Below are 15,940 nucleotides of genomic sequence, written 5' to 3' on the forward strand. Positions count from 1 at the left end.
CAGGCTGCTTTCCCTGATCTGCAGTCTTTCTTACTGCTCTTTATTGAACCCTTCCCAATTTGTAAAGTGTGGGCATCAGATCTGGACAGAGTGCCCAAGAAAGGTCTTACCAGTGCTGTAAACAGAGGAAATCTCCCCTCTCTATTCCCTGCGTATACATCTGTGGATCACATTAGCTCTCTTAGCTACAGCATTGCCCTGCGAGATCATGTTCACCAGGTTTCTATTAGGACCGTGAGTCCCTTTCTTAAACGCTGTGCTCCAGGGTCCTGGACCCTGTTGTGATGGGATCCCCAGGGTGCAACCTGGTACCGTGGAACCGCTGTGCCCTCTTAACTCTCCAGCCTGGGCTGTCTCTCACAATGCTTTGCTAGTGACAAGCAGCAAGCGCCTCCAGGCACTGTTATACTCAGCATAACCACATGTGGAGCTCCACAGCCAGTTAGATTGCATGAATGCTCCCAGAGCCACTCATGAATCACACAAAGGAAGGCACTAGTCAAAATCCCCCAGCTCCTAATCGTGTATCTCAGGAGTATACCATATTGGTTCACCATTTCATCAACGGAAAGTGGGTATACATCAGCCTTTGTAAACCTGAGCAAACACTCTTATCAAACACTTCAGGCAAACTCACTGGTAAAGATAAACAGTTAAAGAAATGTATTGACTACAAAGGATAGATTTTAAGTTATTATAAGTGATAGGCAAAAAATCAGAGTTAGTTACCAAAATAAAATAAAATATAAGCATGCAGTCTAAACTCTCAACTCTGTTAGACTGGGGAACATCTAGGTCTAAGCAGTTTTTCTCACCCCACTGGCTATTGCAGTCCTTAATATACAGATCTGATCCTTAAACCTGGACTGGTTTCCTCTGTTGGAGTCTTCAGTCTTCTGAGTATCTTTGTTGCTTGAAGCATAGGTGGGAGAAGAAGAAAGGCCAAGCATGGGACCCTTGTGTTCTGTTTTATACCCTTAATCCCAAGTGCTTGGAAAACTCAAGTCCAGGCATGTCTGGTGGTCATTGCTGAGTCACAAGGTGAAGGAATATCCTGATGTGTCTCCTGTGAGTGAGTCACTGAATTGTAACTCCTTTTCTGGATAATGGCTGGTGATGTCTGTTCAGCACCCACCCAGACATTGATTACCTCTTTCCTTGTCATTGTCTCTGGGGAGCTAGTATCTGGATGCTTCCCAAACCCATAGCATATAACACATTCTCATACCTTCATATGCATTAATGATGTACATATTTAGATGAGACAGTGGGTTTCAGCAGATCATAATCTTTCCTATGATACCTCACATGGCAGGCTTTATATACAATATCACAATTATATATAAATAAGGGAGTTACAGGGAGCTCCCCCAGCGTATACATCACACTTTTCCCCTTAGTTTACAGCAAGAGGATTGGTCACTGACTAACCGGAAGGCAGTTTGTGTTATGGTTCTTTTGGCATCCAGCCATTAAGGCCATGAGGCAGCATGCTTCAGTTTCCCCCTTCACACAGCAAACCAGGTTTGTTATGGTTTCTCTGCTGTGGTAAGATTTAAATCTGTTTACAGGTATTAACTGAGAAGCAGCGTTAGCATAAGGTTTCTTAATATTACAGGTGTTCCCAATTACCATTTCTAGCATGTCCCAAGGTTCTTCTAGCATAATCACAAGGTTTAACATAGTACGAAAATTCTTATCCCAAGACTTAACATTAATACCAAAATTTTTATCACAGATGGGTGTTTACAAGTATGATATCACGCCATCTGTTCAGATAGTCTGTTTTGAGGTTGATTTGTTTATTACCCATGGTGTCATTTGACTCCCTCCCATCTAATCAGTCACTGGCTTTTTTTTCCCCTCCAGTATTCCGTTCTGCCTAGGTTCTTTATTTAATCATATTTCTGGGATTTTGGTACCTCAAGGTTTGGCGAGATAGGGATCCAGGGGGATCCTGCATATTGGCTGGCCCTTTAGGGAGTTGTCTCCCAACTCCAGGACTGTACCTATGCAAAAATTCCAGCTCCCTTTTTGGGATTACCCTGTGTTCCCCTCTCCCAGCACTGAGTCCTTCCCTGCCCCCATTTCTTAGAGGGCTGTGATCTGTGCTCTCTGGGCTAGGTGAGTTTACCCTTTGATCAGATGTACCTTTTCCCAGCAGCTTTTCCACAGCTGCTTTCTGTATCTCACCAGCCTGGGGGAAGACAACCCCCTGCCCCCCCTTCCTCCATCAGTTGGATTGTTTGCACTCTGGCAAACTACCACTTGGCAATTTTCTGGTCTCAACTCCTCTGTTATCACAGGTGGTGGAGCTGCATCTTGCTTTAAAGAGACACAGTTACTTTCCAAAAATTTATCAGAAATAGCATCCTGAAAAACTGGGACCTGGATTGAGGTACCCTTGGTCACCCCTTTGTCCCTCAGAAGGCAGCTGTGTGGCTGCTTCCCTCAGGAGATTGGTTATACAGTTCCTTCTCAAAACCTGGATCACAGGTTAATCAGATGCTGAGTTACCCATTCAGTCCTGGGCATCCTATCCCAAGTGACTAGTGAGGAAACATTCCCATACTCCCACTTTTCCTTCCCCAGTTTCCTCCTCTGGGTCACCCTCTAAGACACATTTCTCTGTGCTCTCTAGAAAGAGGTCCATCCCTTCTGCAACTACAAAACTCTGCCAGCTAACAACTGGGACAGTTTCCTTGGTTACTGACAACATCTCTCTTGCCCCCGATCCTGAGGGCGTGTTGCCTTCTGGTGGAAAGGTGCTAGTCTCAGCCCCTCCCATACTTGGAAACATGCTTCTTCCCTGTGTTACAGAGTCACAGGAATCCTCACCCACCTCAGTGGTTTCTGAGAATCTGGCTGTGATGGCCTGGACACCCTGGGGTGTTACCTCGTGTGCTGGGATGCCACTGAGTCAGACTATTATGCTAGCCTGAGCCCCCTTTTTGTCTGGTCTAGCTGGGATAGGCTCCCCTGCCTTTTCCAGCCAGGAACACAGGCAGGGCTACACCCACCTCCACAGAAAGACAGAGATCCACTCTGGGAAGGCTCATCTTAAGGCGCTTGCCACAGCACCCAGGTGTGCACCCCGCCCTCCCCCTTGGAGTACAAACCCAAAATTATATGAAATGTGCCTCTTCGCTCATGCATGCACAATTTCTCTTCCCCCAGTTAGAAATCACATACACTGGGTTTATTATAATCCAGAAATACATTTATTAACTATAACAGGTGTATTTTAAATAGCTAAGGAGGTAGCACACAGAACAAGGCACATTACTAAGAAAACAAAACAGATCACGCAAACTAAGCTTAAAACACTAAAGATACTAGTTACATGTGAGTTCCCACCCTAAATATGACCAGACGCCCTTCCAGCCTGAGCCCAGTTCTTTCCCCCTGTTCAGTCTTAGTTGTTTCCAGCAGTCATCTTGCATGGGGTAGAAGTGAGAACTGACTACCAGGATTACCTCACTCCCCACCTTTAAATAGGATTTGCATAAGGCAAGAGTCAGTTGTTTCCTAGTTTAACCCCTCCCTCCCTCAGCTTCTCGTGGAAAAGTATAGAACTCAAGCTGGGTTCCAGTATCAGGTGACATGGTTACATGCCTCTGTAGGGCCCTTGTAGCCTATCAGGGTTCCCTCATGTCAGGGTTCCTTCCCCACTCTGAACTCTAGGGTACAGATGTGGGGACCCGCATGAAAGACCCCCTAAGCTTCTTTTTACCAGTTTAGATTAAAAACTTTCCCAAGGCACAAATTTTGTCTGTAAGGATGTCGGAGGGCCAACCCTACCCTGGCAAAAATGTCTGTTAGTGCCTGTCACACACTTGTATCATAGAATCATAGAATATCAGGGTTGGAAGGGACCTCAGGAGCTCATCTAGTTCAACCCCCTGCTCAAAGCAGGATCAATCCCCAACTAAATCATCCCCACCAGGGCTTTGTCAAGCCTGACCTTAAAAACTTGTAAGGAAGGAGATTCCACCACCTCCCTAGGTAACTCATTCCAGTGTTTCACCACCCTCCTAGTGAAAAAGTTTTTCCTAATATCCAACCTAAACCTCCCCCACTGCAACTTGAGACCATTACTCCTCGTTCTGTCATCTGCTACCAGTGTCTAGAGCCATTTTCTTTGGAACCCCCTTTCAGGTAGTTTAAAGCAGCTATCAAATCCCCCCTCGTTCTTCTCTTCCACAGACTAAACAATTCTAGTTCCCTCAGCCTCTCCTCATAAGTCATGTGTTCCAGTCCCCTAATCATTTTTGTTGCCCTCCGCTGGACTCTCCAATTTTTTCACATCCTTCTTGTAGTGTGGGGCCCAAAACTGGACACAGTACTCCAGATGAGGCCACACCAATGTTGAATAGAGGGGAACGCTCACGTCCCTTGATCTGCTGGCGATGCCCCTACTTATACATTCCACAATGCCATTGGCCTTCTTGGCAACAACGGCACACTGTTGACTCATATCCAGCTTCTCTTCCACTGTAACCCCTAGATCCTTTTCTGCAGAACTACTGCCTAGCCATTCGGTCCCTAGTCTGTAGCAGTGCATGGGATTCTTCCTTCCTAAGTGCACTTGTCCTTGTTGAACCTCATCAGATTTCTTTTGGCCCAATCTTCTAATTTGTCTAGGTCCCTCTGTATCCTATCCCCACCCTCCAGCGTATCTACCTCTCCTCCCAGTTTAGTGTCATCTGCAAACTTGCTGAGGGTGCAATCCACACCATCCTCCCGATCATTAATGAAGATATTGAACAAAACTGGCCCCAGGACTGACCCTTGGGCACTCCACTTGATACCGGCTGCCAACTAGACATGGAGCCATTGATCACTAGCTGCGGTGTTGCTTAGAGGTACTGCTTCCGGCCATCAGGTGGCAAAATCCATGAAAGTCAGTATGTACTGATTTCCTCTGGGTGTCTTTTTTGGGAAAGGACCCAGAATATCCACAGCTACTTGCTGAAATGGAACCTCAATGATGGGGAGTGGCTGGAGAGGGGCTTTGACCTGGTCTTGGGGTTTTCCCACTCTTTGGTACACCTCACAAGACTGGACATAGGTAGAAACATCCTTACCCATTCCCTCCCAGTGGAATGACTTCCCTAAACGATCTTTGGTTCTGTTCACCCCAGCATGGCCACTAGGATGATTGTGGGCTAAGCTTAAGAGCTTGACCCGATACTTAGTTGGAACTACCAACTGTCTTTGAGCATGCCAGTCTGCCTGGTGTCTACCAGAAAGAGTTTCCCTGTATAAAAGTCCTCTTTCTACAACAAACCTGGATTGATTAGAAGAGCTGAGAGGTGGTGGGTTGCTCCGTGCTGCTGTCCAAGCTCTTTGGAGGCTTTCATCTACTTCCTGTTCGGTCTGGATCTGTTCCCCTGATGCTGGAGACATCAGTTCCTCATTGGATTGTGGACCGGGGCTTGGTCCCTCTGGAAGCAATGCAGGTGGTGAGGCTGTTTCCGTTGACTGTGAACCCCTCTCCGCTGGTGCACTATGTTGGGGTTCAGGCTCCAGCTGAGCCTCTTGTGTAGGGTTATCTGCTGCTGCCAGTGCAGTTTCGGTGCGGTCCTCTGGTGTTGGGGTTGCAAGCACTGGATTTAGTACTGGCAATGGTTCTGGAGCTGGTTGTTCCATTGGTTCTGGTTCTGGGACTGGCTCTATCTGGGTCTCTGTGACTGGATCCACTACTGCTCTCGCAGATGTTGGTATAGTCATCACCTCTGACTGGGCCCTGGTAGAAGTCTCTGGAACAGAGCTAGATGTGACATCTTGCTTATCCTGGCTACGGGTGACCATTCCCACCCTCTTGGCTAGCTTCACCTGACTGGCCAAGTCTTCCCCCAACAGCATGGGGATGGGATAATCATCATAGACTGCAAAAGTCCACATTCCTGACCAGCCCTTATACTGGACTGGCAACTTTGCTATAGGCAAGTCAAAAGACTTGAAGGGTTGAATCATCACTTGGACCTCTGGGTCGATGAAGTTGGGGTCCACTAAGGATTGGTGGATAGCCAACACGTGTGCTCCAGTGTCCCTCCACGCTGTAACCTTCTTCCCACCCAAACTCACAGTTTTCCTCCACTCTGAGGGTACCTGGGAGGCATCTGGGCCTGAGGATCTTTGGAGTGACCCCGGTGCAATAAACTGTAATCTGTTGGGGTTCTTGGGGCAGTTGGCCTTTACATGCCCTGGCTTGTTACATTTAAAACATCGCCCAGCTGACTGGTCACTGGAGCGAGGTAGGTTGCTGGAGAATGTTGTGGTGGGCTGGGGTTTTCCTTGGGGTGCAGTTGGGCTGCCCCCGGTAGTAGGGTGCAATCTGAGAGTGTCCTTTCTGGTGTCTGCTCAAATTGCAACCAGGGTTCTTCCTCTCTCCTCCCTCCACCAGTTTTCTTCTGGTTTGCCCTGCCTCTCTGGCAGTCTGGGACTGCTCGCATTGATCAGCATAAGAAGCAAGATTTTCAGCTGAGTCCATTTTCTTATCCCATAAACACTGTTTTATATCATCATCGGACATATTCAGGAATTGTTCCTGAGCCATCAAATCACACATTCCTTCAAAACCAGTGACACTCCTTCCTTTGACCCATTTAGTTAATAGATCCTTTATCTGGTTTACCTAAGCCATATTACTTAGTCCAGGCCCTCTCTTAAGGGTTCGAAATTTTACTCTGTAATTTTTAGGTGTAACTTTAAATTGTTTTAAAATCAAACCCTTGAATTTATCATAGTCAGAAGCCTCATTAATAGGCATCTTGTTGAATATGCCCAGAGCTCTTCCAGTCAATTTTGCGACCAATGTGGTCATCTTGTGAGCGTCAGGAGTTTTATGGAGTGTGCACAGTCTCTCAAAGGTGAGAAAATATTCAGCAATATCACTGGATTCATCATACTGTGGACATAGTTGCTCCCATTTCTGGATTGTTGGGGAGGATTGTTAGAGTTATTCGGTATATTCTGCTGAGCCCTTGCCTTCTCTATCTCCAGTGCATGCTTCCTCTCTTTTTCCCTCTCCTCCATTTCTTTTTCTTTTGCCTCCATAGATCTCCTGTGGGCAGCCTCTTGAGCAGCCTCCTCTGTCTTTGCCCTGGATTTTTCTCTGGCCGTTTCTGCCTCCCTAGCAGCTTTTTCTTTGGCCGCTTGTGCATCAATCTCCATCTGTCTGAGTTCTACCTGTCTTTCATGTTCCTTCTGTCTTTCCTCAGCTTCAAATCTGGCTAATTCCAGATTCTACTGGACATGGCTTTCTGTCATCCTAACCTCTCTGTGTTTAACCTAGCTCTACCCGAGAGTTACAAAGAAAAAAAAAAAACTGCTTGTGAATTCCCAGTTCGCTGTGCTGTAATCTGATACCTTTGCCTCTGATAGCTGTTCCCAGCCTACAGAAAAATCCTTCTGTTAAAAAACTAACACCTCTGCCTCTAGGCAAAGAGACAGAAAAAGCTCTAGCTGCTTTCAGTTAAAAAAAAAAAACCCTTCAGGTCTGTGCTTTTAGTTCAAAATGATCATTCCTCAGAAAATCAGTGGAATTACAACAATAGCACCTTTTGGGCTCTTATGCTTTTTACAGGAGATTTGGGGTGAGGGTTAGAGGAATGATTTTGGGGAGGTGAGCACTTAGCCTACCAACCACCCTCTTTCTTGATAGAGATAAAACAGGATCCTCCCATACCACCATGTTAAAGCCCCTCTTTTGGTGGTTTGCTTTCAATAGATGCCTGGGTCTGTTCAAAGGCACCAGCTAGAGATGCCATCTAATCTACAGATTTTTACATTTTTGTCCCATAGACACAGAAATGCTCTTGAGCAATAAGATCAAACATTCCTTCAAAGCTTGTAACACCTTTGCCCCCCACCCATTTTCCCATCATATCTTTCATTTTTTTCACATATTCCCCATGACTCATACCAATATCCATCCCTCTTGAGATTCCTAAATTTAACTCTATATGTTTCAGGGGTAGTCTGAAACCTTTGCAAAACATCCTCAATGGACACACATTTCATTGAACACACTTCGAGCTTTACCTGTTCATTTTGCAATCAGGGTAGGAACTCTCTTGGCATCAGGGATTTCATGCACTGCACACAGCCTTTCAAAGGTAGTCAGATATTCAGCAGTATCATCTGCCTCATTGTATGTAGGACATGAATGGTCCCAATTGTGGATTTTTGGAGTGATGAGAATCACTGGGGTCAGTGGATTCTGTTTTTGCTTTTCTAGTAGGTCCAGTTGGTGTTTTCGCTCTCTTTCTCTTTCCTTTATCTCCAGTTCTTTCAGTTCCAATATGCTATGGTGCTCTCTCTTGCTCTCTCTCTCTCAAAGCTCCAACTTTGCAATAGCTTCACTGCATTCACTAATTTTCCTGTTTTTCTGTCCTTACTTCCCTTTCCCAAAATAAACAAACAGAAAATAACAAACCGGTAGCCTCGTCCTGACTGTCCTTAGCCACACTTAAAGCCTCACTTAAAATCTTTATGCCAGTGTATGAAATGCAAATCTTGCTCAGTACAACAATATCTGTATTTCACCCTGATTGCTGCACCTCTGATGGTATCCCCGGGATGAAGCCTGGGACTGTGGAAGTGCTGTGCCCCCTTAACTCTCCAGCCTGGGTTGTCTCTCAAAATGCTTTGCTAGTGACAAGCAGCAATCCCCTCCAGGCGCTGTTATCACTCAGCACAAACACATGTGGAGCCCCACACCCAGCTAGATAGCATGAATGGTTCCAGAGGCACTCATGAATCACACAGAGAAAGGCACCAGCCAAATCCCCCAGCTCCCAGCCTTGTACCTCAGGATATACCGTTTTGCACTGTGTGATAGGTTGGATCACAGAAACCCCCATGGGACTGCCACCTGATATTCTGAGACGACCTCTAAGCCTGTTTTCCCTGGCAGCTTGGGACTTCAGTACCTTGCCTGGTTGTGCCAAACATACTAGCTTGCTACAACACAGACACATATCTGAACCACATCCCCAAAAGTTGCAGGCTTAACTGAAAACAGCTTAAGAAGTGCTCCTGTCTCCAACACCCAGATACCCAGTTCCCAATGGGATCCAAACCCCAAATAAATCTGTTTTACTTTGTATAAAGCTTATAAAGGGTAAACTCATAAATTGTTCGCCCTCTATAACACTGATAGAGAGAAAAAAGAAAAGGAGTACCCGTGGCACCTTCGAGACTAACAAATTTATTAGAGCATAAGCTTTCGTGAGCTACAGCTCACTTCATCGGATGCATTTGGTGGAAAAAGCAGAGGAGAGATTTATACACACACACACACACACACACACACACACACACACAGAGAACATGAAACAATGGGTTATCATACACACTGTAAGGAGAGTGATCACTTAAGATAAGCCATCACCAGCAGCAGGGGGGGAAAGGGTCCCCCCCTGCTGCTGGTGATGGCTTATCTTAAGTGATCACTCTCCTTACAGTGTGTATGATAAACCCATTGTTTCATGTTCTGTGTGTGTGTGTGTATATAAATCTCTCCTCTGCTTTTTCCACCAAATGCATCCGATGAAGTGAGCTGTAGCTCACGAAAGCTTATGCTCTAATAAATTTGTTAGTCTCTAAGGTGCCACGGGTACTCCTTTTCTTTTTGCGAATACAGACTAATACGGCTGCTACTCTGAAACCACTGATAGAGAGATATGCACAGCTGTTTGCTCCCCAGGTATTAATACTTGCTCTAGGTTAATTAATAAGTAAAAAGCAATTTTATTAAATATAAAAAGTAGGCTATAAGTGGTTCCAAGTAAAAACAGACAGAACAAAGTAAATTACCAAACAAAATAAAACAAAAACATGCAAGTCTAAGCCTAATACAGTAGGAAACTAAATGCAGGTAAATCTTCCCCTCAGAGATGTTCCAATAATCTTCTTTGACAGATTAGACTCCTTCCTAGTCTCAGTCCAGCAATCACTCACACCACTGTAGTTAGTGTCCTTTGTTCCAGTTTCTTTCAGGCATATCTTTGGGGTGGAGAGGCTATCTCTTGAGCCAGCTGAAGACAAAAAGGAGGGGTTTCCAAGGGCTTATATAGTCTTTCTCTTGTGGGTGGAAACCCCGCTCTTCTCCTGTGTAAAATCCCCTCAACAAGATGGAGTTTTGCAGTCACCTGGGAAAGTCACATGGCCATGCATGACTCAGTTCTTTACAGACACCATTGTTTACATGTTAGTTTGAATGTTCCCAGGAAAGCTCAGATGTGGATTGGTGTCTTCCAAAGTTCATTGGTAGTTAAGTACTCCCAATTACTTGAATAACCCCTTCACACTATGTTGACCAAATCTGTCTTATGTGCTTCCTACAGCAAACACTTTAAATACAAACATAGAGCCAACACTCATAACTTCAGATATAAAAGTGATACATGCATACAAATAGGATGAATATATTCAGTAGATCATAACCTTTGCAAGGATATGTTACATGGCATATCTAGCATAAAACATATCCCAGTTATGTCATATTTACACTCCTAAGCATATTTCTAAAGATCATTATGGGGTGCAATGTCACACACTGCTCAAGGCAAGCAGTGCAAGTTTATTAATTGGTTCACCACTTCATCAATGGAAAGTGGATATACACCAGCCTTTGTAAACCTGAGCAAACACTCTTATCAAACACTTCAGGCAAACTCACTGGTAAAGATAAACAGTTAAACAAATGTATTGATTATAAGTGATAGGCAAAAAGTCAGAGTTAATTACCAAAATAAAATAAAATATAAGCATGCAGTCTAAACTCCCAACCCTATTAGACTGGGCAATATCTAGATTTAAGCAGTTTTTCTCACCCCACTGGATATTGCAGTCTTTAATATACAGATTTGTTCCTTAAACCTGGACCAGTCTCCTCTGTTGGAGTCTTCAGTCTTCTGAGTGTCCTTGTAGCTTGAAGCATAGCTGGGGGGAAGGAGAAAGGCCAAGCAGGGGGCCCCTGTGTTCTGTTTTATATTCTTAATCCCATGTGCTTGGAGAACACAAGTCCAGGAATGTCTGGTGGTCATTGCTGAATTACAAGATGAAGCAATATCCTGGTGTGAGTGAGTCATTGAATTGTAACTCCTCTTCTGGACAATGGCTGGTGATGTCTGTTCAGCACCCACCCAGGTGTTGATTACCTCTTCCCTTGTCATTGTCTCTGGAGAGCTACTATCTGGGTGCTGCCCAAACCCACAGCATATAACACATTCTCATAACTTCATATGCATTAATGATGTACATATTTAGATGGGACAGTGGGTTTCAGCAGATCATAACCTTTCCTATGATACCTCACAATTATATATAAATGAGGGGGTTACAGGGCGCTCCCCCAAGGTATAAAATGTCACACCTATCGAGCAGGGATGGCCTGCATTCTTTGTTCCTAGACAAATGCCGTTTCATTGAGCTGCATTAAAACAGATAGGATTAGTCTGCTGTAAGGCATTTGACTCAGTCCCACACAACATCCTAAATAAACAATATAAGCACTATGCATAATTCATGTAGCATCCTGGCAAGGTGGAGGCGCTGCAGCAGGTTAACAGGTCCTGGCTGGTCCTGTGGCTGCTTGGGCCAGAGTATAAAAGGGAAGGGGAAGGACAAGATGCCTTCTCCTCATGGGACTGGCTAAAGCCTCTGCACATTCTCCCCAGTCTTTTCAGTGGATTTTACTTTGTGAGTGTTTGGGTAAAAAGCAAGCCCAGGCCAGGGCTGTAAAAGCACTGATGTCTATAGAGCTAGTTCCATTGCCTGCCTGGGGAACCCAGCTTGGTATCTTGATAGCTTTTTTGGCAAGATTACAAGTTTGGTTGTTAAAGATCACAGTGCTGATGTACGGTTCTTAGATGCCTGAAAGTCCTTTGACACTTTGACTAAAAACTCGAATGATATAAAATGAACATGGCACATGATGAATGGATTAAATGCTGGCTGGCAGATAGGGCTCAAAATGGAACTGAGATTGGGGAATTGAGTGGGTGTGTGTTTCCATTGGGTCCCACAAGGTTTGGTTTTTGGCCCTATGCTATTTAACATGTTTATTGATGACCTGGAAGAAAACGTGTAATCATCACCGATAAAGTTTGCAGATGATTCAAAAATTGGGGGAGTGATAAATAATGAAGAAAACTGATCACTGATAGAGTGATACGGATCGCTTGGTAAATGAAGAGCAATCAAATAATATGCATTTTAATACTCTATCCTGGGAAGCAGTGACTCTGAAAAAGATTTTGGGCAATGGTGGATACTCAGCTAAATATGAGATGCCTGTGTGACTGGTGGCCAAAAGGGCTAATGCAATTCTGGTGTGAACGCTCTAGAATAGTGTGTCCAGTTCTGGAGTCCACAACTCAAGAAGGATGTTGAGGAAATTGGAGAGGGTTCTAAGAAGAGCCACGAGAACAGCCTCACCTCAGTCCCTGGAAAAATCATGGAGCAGATCCTTAAGGAATCCATTTTGAAGCACTTGGAGGAGAGGAAGGTGATCAGGAAAAGTCAACGTGGATTCACCAAGGGCAAGTCATGCCTGACCAACCTGATTGCCTTCTATGATGAGATAACTGGTTCTGTGAATATGGGGAAAGTGGTAGACATGATATATCTTGACTTTAGCAAAGTTTTTGATACAGTCTTCCACAGTATTCTTGCCAGCAAGTTTAAAAAGTATGGATTGGAGGAATGGACTACAAGGTGGATAGAAATCTGGCTAGATTGTCGGGCTCAATGGGTTCAACATCTTCATTAATGATCTGGATAATGGGATGGATTGCACCCTCAGCAAGTTCGTGGATGACACTAAGATGGGAGGAGAGGTAGATACACTGGAGGGTAGGGATAGGGTCCAAAGTGACCTAGAGAAATTGGAGGATTGGGCCAAAAGAAATCTGATGAGGTTCAACAAGGACAAATGCAGAGTCCTGCACTTAGGACTGAAGAATCCCATGCACTGCTACAGGCTGGGGACCGACTGGCTAAGTAGCAGATCTGCAGAAAAGGACCTGGGGATTACAGTGGATGAGAAGCTGGATATGAGTTAGCAGTGTGTCCTTGTTGCCAAGAAGGCTTATGGCATACTGGGCTGCGTTAGCAGGAGCATTGTCAGCAGATCGAGGGAAATGATTATTCCCCTCTATTCAGCACTGGTGAGGCCACATCTCGAGTATTGTGTCCAGTTTTGGGCCCCCCCCCCACTACAGAAAGGATGTTGACAAATTGGAGAGAGTCCAGTGGAGGGCAATGAAAATGATTAGGGGGCTTGGGCACATGATTTATGAGGAGAGGCTGAAGGAACTGGGCTTATTTAATCTGCAGAAGAGAAGAGTGAGGGGGGATTTGATAGCAGCCTTCAACTACCTAAAGGGGGATTCTAAAAAGGATGGAGCTAGGCTGTTCTCAGTGGTGGCAGATGTCAGAACAAGGAGCAATGGTCTCAAGTTGCAGTGGAGGAGGTCTAGGTTGGATATTAGGAAAAACTATTTCACTAGGAGGGTGGTGAAGCACTGCAATGGTTTACTTAGGGAGGTGGTGGAATCTCCATCCATAGAGGTTTTTATGGCCCAGCTTGAGATGATTTATTTGGAGTTGGTCCTGCTTTGAGTGAGCAGGGGATTGGACTAGATGACCTTCTGAGTTTTTTTCCAACCCTAATCTTCTAGGATTCTATGAATGAGTAACTAATCCATCCTTAGGTTATCTGCCAACACTCCCCCCCCCCCCAGCTGCATGTCACCAGCATATATTACTCACAAGGACTGTACATTTTCTTCCAAATCATTGGTAAAGATCTGGAATAGCAGTGGGCTGAGAACAGATCCTCACAAGAAACCCCCCCACTGGCTGATTATTTCCTGTTGACAAGCTATGATGGCTGTCCACCCCCCACAGGACTGGAAGGGGTTAAGGTGGCCAGGCAGGCCAATTAGCTGCCAAGGCTGCAGCTGGAGGAGGAGCTTCATAGCAAACAAATATTTCAGCCAGGCTCCTCAGGCTGGCAGAGAAAGCGCTAACACCCTCCAATGGCTGGACATTGAAGCTGGACAAAGTCAGTCTGGAAATCAGGCTTACATTTGCAACAGCTGGAGGAATTAACCATTGGAGTCATTTACTGGGGTCCTGTTGGATTCCCTGGCACTGTCAATTTCTAATTCACAACTGGCTCTGCTCTAGGAAGTGTTGTGAGGCCACTCTCTCACTTGGGCCAAACAGGCTCAACCGAGATGATCACAGGAATCCTTCTGGCCTTCAAAGCAGGAATCTATATAAATAAACTTCAGCACAATTCCTGTGAATGAGGTTCTAGAGTAGGGTTGCCAAGCATCTGGTTTTTGAGTGGAACACCCAGTCGAAAAGGGACCCTGGCGATGCCAGTTGGCACCACCAACCTGACCATTAAAAGTCTGGTCGGCAGCACAGCAGGGGTCCAGGGCTAAGGCAAGCTCCCTACCTACCCTGGCTCAGTGCGGCTCCTGGAAGCGGCCACCAGATCGCAGCGGCCCCTAGGCTCATGGGTGGCCAGGGAGGCTCTGCCGGTGCCCCAAGTGCTGGCTAAGCAGCTCCCATTGGCTGGGAACTGCGACCAATGGGAGCTGCAGGGTTGGTGCCTGCAGACAAGAGGGCAGCACGCGGAGCTTCACTGGCTGCCCCTGCATCTAGGAGCGGTAATCGCTGCCAGGATCCCACACCTCTTCCCACATTCAAACTCCCTCCCAGAGCCTGCACCCCACAACTCCTCCACACCCCAAACCTCTGCCTCAGCCCTGAGCCTACTCCTGCACCTGAAACCCCTCATCCCTGGCCCCACACCAGAGCCCACACCCCCAGCCAGAGCCCTCGCCCCCCCATACCGCAACTCCCTGTCCCAGCCCAAAGCCCTCTTCTGCACCTCCAACCCTCATCTTAAGCCACACCCTAGAGCCCTCACCCCAGCCAGAGCCCTCATCCCCCTGCCCTGCAACCCCCTGCCCCAGCGCAGAGTCCTCTCTCACACCCCAAACCCCTCATTTCTGGCCTCACCTGGAGCCTGCACTGCCAGCCCTGAGCTCATCCCCCCCCCACCCCAACCCTCTGCCCCAGCCCAAAGCCCGCTCCCACACCCCAAACCCCACATCCCTGGCCTTACCCCAGAGCCTGCACCCCAGCCAGAGCCCTAACTCTCCTGGTCCAGCCCAGAGAAAGTGAGTGAGGGTGGGGGAGAGCGATTGACGGCGGGAGGGGGGATGAAGTGAGCGGGGGTGGGGCCTCTAGGAAGGGGACGGGCGGGGTGGGGCCTTGGTGAAGGGTCAGGGCAATTAGAGGTGTTCGTTTTGTGCAATTAGAAAATTGGCAACCCTACTCTAGGGAGCGATCTGGATTGTATGGGGTGTGGATACATTGCAATGAGACCTGTGGCTGGTCCATGTCAGCTGATGCAGGCTCATGAGGCTTGGGCTGTGGGGCTGGAAAACTGCAGTGTAGATGTCAGGCTCGGACTGGTGGCTAGGCCCGGGGACCCTCTCCCATTGCTCTATTTTGCGAGAACCATGTTGACTGTGGTTAATCATGCTGCCACATATTTATTCTTTGCTACTTCTGTCAGCCATTCCATGACTTTGCCCAACTGTTTGCCCAGCCCTGTTTACCTTTTCCAGGTTTTGGCTCAACATTAGCATATTTCCAGTCCCCTGGGCCTTGCCCCGTATATCATCGGAGGGGTAAAGGGAGGAGGGGGAGGTAGGGCAGGGTCAGAATTTCTCCCTATTTTGTTTTTATGTTGTAGCTGGTATTGTTTGTGGAACAATGAAGCAATTGCAGAGCCAACCTGGCTGTCACCAAGAAGCCAGGGTTAGAGCACAAAGAGCTAGTGCTAGCATGGGCTGGACGCAGGGAAAGCAGCTTTGCTGTCAGGGCCCAGAGCTGCAATGGG

The 15,940-nt window shown here is 46.5% G+C and overlaps 1 protein-coding gene across 6 annotated transcripts in view; it reads left to right on the top strand.

Annotated features, from left to right (window-relative positions):
- Nucleotides 1-15,940, top strand: part of BSN (bassoon presynaptic cytomatrix protein) — a 510,614-nt gene that overhangs the window by 479,911 nt on the left and 14,763 nt on the right. The window lies entirely within an intron of this gene.

The sequence above is a fragment of the Dermochelys coriacea genome, chromosome 7, assembly GCF_009764565.3.
Source record: "Dermochelys coriacea isolate rDerCor1 chromosome 7, rDerCor1.pri.v4, whole genome shotgun sequence".
Taxonomy (NCBI): Eukaryota; Metazoa; Chordata; order Testudines; family Dermochelyidae; genus Dermochelys; species Dermochelys coriacea.